This window comes from Pteropus vampyrus, unplaced genomic scaffold (assembly GCF_000151845.1).
Source record: "Pteropus vampyrus isolate Shadow unplaced genomic scaffold, Pvam_2.0 Scaffold79, whole genome shotgun sequence".
NCBI classification, from domain to species: Eukaryota; Metazoa; Chordata; class Mammalia; order Chiroptera; family Pteropodidae; genus Pteropus; species Pteropus vampyrus.
In genome coordinates this window covers 2,251,076-2,256,484 of record NW_011888860.1, presented here as the reverse complement: position 1 = coordinate 2,256,484, position 5,409 = coordinate 2,251,076, and positions in this window count along the sequence as shown.

Genomic DNA, 5,409 nt, shown 5'->3' with positions numbered 1-5,409 from the left:
GAACAGATTTTTAGCTGTAATTTAGGATCATACCATTAGATATGCAGAGCTACACCACTAGATTCATAAATAAGAACAATGAGGCTAGTTTAAGGAAGAATATCAAATGTCATAACTCTAGGGATGAAATCTGTGGGTTGTGTTTTCAGATCTATTGTTTAGTTTCTAGGTCAAAATTTTTTCAAGTTTAGATTGAGCCCTAAAGGCCTTTGTGTAGATAAATAAAAGTCCAATCTGACACCAATTCTTGACTGACCTTGTGGTATTATTGAAGATGGACACCTGGGGCTAATTTTTGTTGCCTAGTGCATGGCGGGCATTGACAATACCATACTATTCCTCTAACCATGCCAAGGAAAAAAGTGATGGACAAACTGGGGCTATGATATGGCCCAGAGGGTTTATGGGGCAATTGCTTCTGGGACAGACAATCTTATAGCAGGTATATCTAGCTGTGAATGCATTGTTCATTTTGCTCCTATTTAAAGCAAGTTCTCTTAGGGATTTGGGGCTTGTAAATATATTTATTTTTGCATGTCTATCTTTTGAAGAAATATGAATTGGAGGAACATAATGATTGCTCTCTCTCATTAATACATAGGCTGGACCTATTAAAATGAATCAAGTTGGTATTTGGTGACCTTAATAGTAGACTTCCTACTTTAGAGAGCAATTGAGAACATTTTTCTTTTTTAACTTTGGCCTTTGGGGTAGAGTTAACTACAGCCTTACAACTTTTACCTGATATTTCTTGTGAATAGTTTCCAAGTTTGGTGGAGGGGATAATTTAAGAATGAGAGCCCTGTGTCTGCTATATCGGGGCTTACTGTAATCTATATTAAGATTAAGTTAGAGTTATATATTTTTAAAATTCTCCACCCAGGGCAAATACCAATGATGAGTTTATTTGGGAAGTTCTTTTAGAATGCAGGTTTTTCCATTCATTTTTTATTTTCTTTTTTCTCCCTTTTTTACAGCTTCACCAGGATATAGATTTATTAATTTTTAATGTGTTTATTGGAGACTAAGGTAAAGTATTTGTCTGATTTAGTCTCTCAGAAGCCCTAAGCTTCATGCAACTTCCCACTGTGAGTCTGAAAAGAAAACAAAAAGGAGGTAACTTGAGCTATTATCCAATAGCAGTGAGTGCTATGACTGAGTACAGGTGAGGACCAGGAGTTTTGATGGCTCTGTAACTGATCTGTATTGCCTGTTATGGATCTGGCAAATGGGTTTGCATGTGAACTGATTGCTGTGGCCCAACACGTAGTAAACGTCAGGAAAGTAGCCATTAACTCAGTTAAAAGCAAGGACTCTGAGACCAACTAGTTCGAATCTGGGTCCTCTCACTCACCAGCTGTGCAACCTTGGACAGTTTAACCTCTCAGCTGCTCAGTTTCCTCATCAGGTTGTTACGAGAATTAAATGATTAATACTTGTTAAAATGCTTAGAACGAAATAGTGCTCCTCACCCGTTACAGTGATGAGTTTTCCACACAATACCTGCCTTCACCACGAACCCCTCATATCCAGTACAGTATCCCCTCGCTTCCGGATTCTTGCGAAAGCAGCCTCCATCCACCACGCCTGAAGAGTGTCCCGCCGCTGACTGCTCTCGGGATCTGTTCACATCGTAACACTTTGACCTTCCATCCCTAGGCCTGGCTGGTCAGGTCCGCTGGGCTGGTGTTGGAGTCTGAGCAGGGGCGAGGCCCGGGACATCGCACCCAGGTTGATGGCAGAGACCCGGAGCCGAGCAAAGAGGCCTGGAAGCGGGCGGGAGCTGGCTGGGCGCACTCTGGGTGCATGTTAATGAGGAGCGCGGGCACCGCCCGCCAACGCCGCGGTCTGCGCGCTTGCTGTGCAGGAGCAGCGCCCCGGCCGGGGCACGCGGTGCCACTCAGGCCCGCGGGGGGTGCGCAGCTCGCAGCAGCCGCGCGCTCGGGCCTCTCAAAGCCCTTTTCAGCAGCTCTGCGGGCTCCTCACCGGAGGAGTCTGGAGGGACATAAAAGAGCATTATGAAAATTATAATATCAGCCGCAGAGCATGTCCATGGAGGCAGCTCTGCACCTTTGAGGCATTGAGTCTCGTTCAGCTGGACCGAGAGGGGAAATATCCATTTGAATTCGGCCCCTGAATGGGGGCAGTGGCGGCGTCAACTACAACAGTGCCTCCTTTATCCATTTGGCCACTTCTCCTGCTTGCTCATTCCCGGGCTGTTGCACCTTGTCTCCTAATGGCAAGGGTGTGGAGCGGGAGGGGAACGGGGAGGACAAGAGAGCAGAAGTTGGGGGGGCGGGGCGGGGAGGGTAAGCATTCACAGCCGGCTAGGACAAGGAGCGTTGTCATTCAGGTCCTCACAAGAATGATAAATGAGGCTTTCTGGGGCCCGAAGAAATTTCTGTTCTGCTGGGGACCGGAGGAGCGGGGGTCAATGGTTGGGTGCATTTGCCGAAGCTGATTCTGGGGTCGTGCCCCATTTTCCTGCCTGCACGTCAAGCGGGAGCGGCCATTATTAGGGCGTTTTCCCATCAGAGCTCGGATTCCAGCATCTGGAGTTGTGGGCTGGGTGAGGGTGAACACCTCAGGAATCCAGGTGCAGGTCACTGGCCTCTGGGCGGGGACCGCACACGACTTGGACTCCAATGAGGGAGCCAACATCTGCAAGCTCGTCAGAGACGAAGCTGAGGTGAGAGTGGACCCCATAGGAGGGTCTCCTCCCAGCCTGCAGGGCGCGCCATTTCGGCTGGCTGACTCCTAATCAGGCCACATCACGCCAGTCTTCCCCTAGATCCCATCGGACTCTCGGACCCTGGGGCGGAATTCGCACGCTGCGGCCCCGGGGCGGATATGATGTATTATAGCAGATGAGTTGCCCTACCATTCAGATCCCTGTCCATTGTCTTGTTAATCACCTTTCATTATGGACTGCTCAGAACCCTCATAAGCTTTTAATATTAATAAGGCCCAGCTCACCAGTCCCCGCACCGCGGTCCTTGAGCGACTCAGCAGACAGCGCAGGTGTCGCGCTGTAACCTGCTTAGCCAGCCAGGGCGGGAATGTCCCTGGGTTAGCGCGCGGCACTAGTGGGGGCGGGGGGGAGGGGAGGCAGATGGCTCTTGGTTCCAAAACAAGACTGGGAAGAAAAAACAAAACAAAAACTCTCGTTCAAACGAAAGAATTTGTGTAGCTCCAATGCGTGTGCCCGTAGAGTTTAACTCTAGGGGAGAGGGGAGGTGAAAGCTCGGGGTAGGGAAAGAAGGGGTCCGCTTGGGCAGGAACGTGCCATTTCCTGTGGTAAAGCCTGCATTGGCTGCTAATAGAGATCTAATTGATGGGTGAAGTCCCATTTCCGCGTGCTCTCCTTTATTGCTCCATCCAGTCTGTTGCAAAATATAACCTTAATCTGATTTAGCAATTCCTCCAGGATTCGGTGCGAGCTTCCAGCCCAGAAAAAAAATCGTTATTAAAAAAGTTAAAGTACAGATTTGGATTCAGTGCGTTACCTTTTTAAAATCTCACCCCAGCTCCTGACATTTAGCACTTTCTTTTTTCGTAATCGCCTGGTCTTTTGTGATTATTAATACCCTCAGTGCTCCGGAAGAGCACAGCTCACTGTTTGTTGGTGATGAAAATTGGCGCGTGGGGGCACAAAAGCCCGGGGGTGCACGGGTTTCCTACAGTGGTGGCCGGTCCTCGGGGATTCCCAGGAGGCCAGAGTGGTTTAGGGTTTCATAATCTCATCCCAAACCCAGGATTCCCACAGAGGCCGCCCAGGGACAGAGGGTCGGGGAACAGGAGCTGTCTGGTGCCAGGTGGTGGCATGTGAGTGGGAGGGGCCAGGGCTGACGGATGCTTTCGCTCTCCCACCCTAGATTTCCAAAATTTAAAAGTAACAGTGCCGGACATGCAGGTGCAGATCCCAAAAATAGTTGTTTGGTTGCATGAGGTAGTCCGGAGTCTATAACTCTGGGGCTCTGGTGGTGCTGTAAGGAGATGGACTTGGCTCTTGTTTGCAATACAAACTGGATGTTAAGAGGCCATTCTAGGGTTATAACTTCCCTCCTCCCTTCTACCCTGCCTCAGTATTCGGTTCCCAAGCCCTGTTTCTCTCCAGTAAGTTAAATGCATATCCTCCTCAAATCCTAGTTGCTTCTAAGAGATTGATTTTACCAGAGCAATAACATGACTGTTTTTGGTTTACTTCCTCTTTCTCTGGGGAAGACTCTCATGGAAGTACATTTGTATCTAGGTATCTAATGTCATATCATAGACATTGTTAACAAAAATATACGCAAACAACAGCACCTTCATGAACTTCTCTTTACCATGTCAACAAAGTTGTGTAAGGGAAATGATGGGGTTTAAGCTCACTCATTTCCTGCTATATGATCTAGGTTAAATTCAATCTCTTAATCTTGGCTTTTCCACTTTTAAAACGACATTGAAAATAAAATACCTGCTCTAGCTACCTCCGAAGGTTGTATTGAAGTAATGTGGGTGCGAACCTCCTGTAATGTGTTTATATATGAAAAGAAAATTATGAAGCCTAAAAATAGAAATCTGAGTCATTAGTCAGTAGAATAGAACTTTGGAAAATTGTAGAAGCCTCCTGTCCCCGAATATATAGAACTGTGTTTTGTCTAGGTTACCTGGATGGCACTTCATGATTCGTTTTGCCCCTGAAGGCCCTCAATTCAGTGTCGGCTTCTTTCCTGACTCCCAAACTTTTTTTATAACCAGCATTTGCATCTGTCGGTCTTAATACACGTAAGTTTCTATGAGGCTGTGGTCTCCAATTCCACCAGTAAATAAATAAGAAGGAAGACTGAGGAGCTCAGCTTGTCATCCTGAGTTGATCATCTAATTTCCCTTGTGCAACTCTAAGAAATCTCCTGAAGCACCTAAAGGTGAAGGCTGAGCATTTGATGGCCATGTAACCCGTCCTGTGCACCCTCTTCCCATCATTTGTGGGGCCTTTTTCCTCTCTGAGATGTGCTGCAGTAGGAAGGCTTGCCCAGGCAGTCCCTGGCCCCACCGCCTCTCTGCAGCGCCCTAGATGGGTTTAATGAGGCGGAACACCATGAAGGGGATGTGAACTGGTCCAAATGATTGATGATGCCAGGGGCAAAGCCCAGGCGTTTCCAGATAAAGCCCCATACAGCCCTTGATAAAAGCAGGATAGTGGCAGGGCTGGGCTCCTTCAAAAGCTGTGGTCCAAATACATTGAGAGGAAACAGTGAGGGAAGGTGCTCTGTTGTTACCTAATCAGTTCATGCACTAAGCCACCAGCCACAGAGAGCAGAGGAAGGCTGCAGAGGAAGTGGGGAGGGTGAAAGGCGATTCTTCACTCTCTCTTTCTCTCTCTCTCTCTCTCTCTCTCTCTCTCTCTCTCTCTCTCTCTCTCTC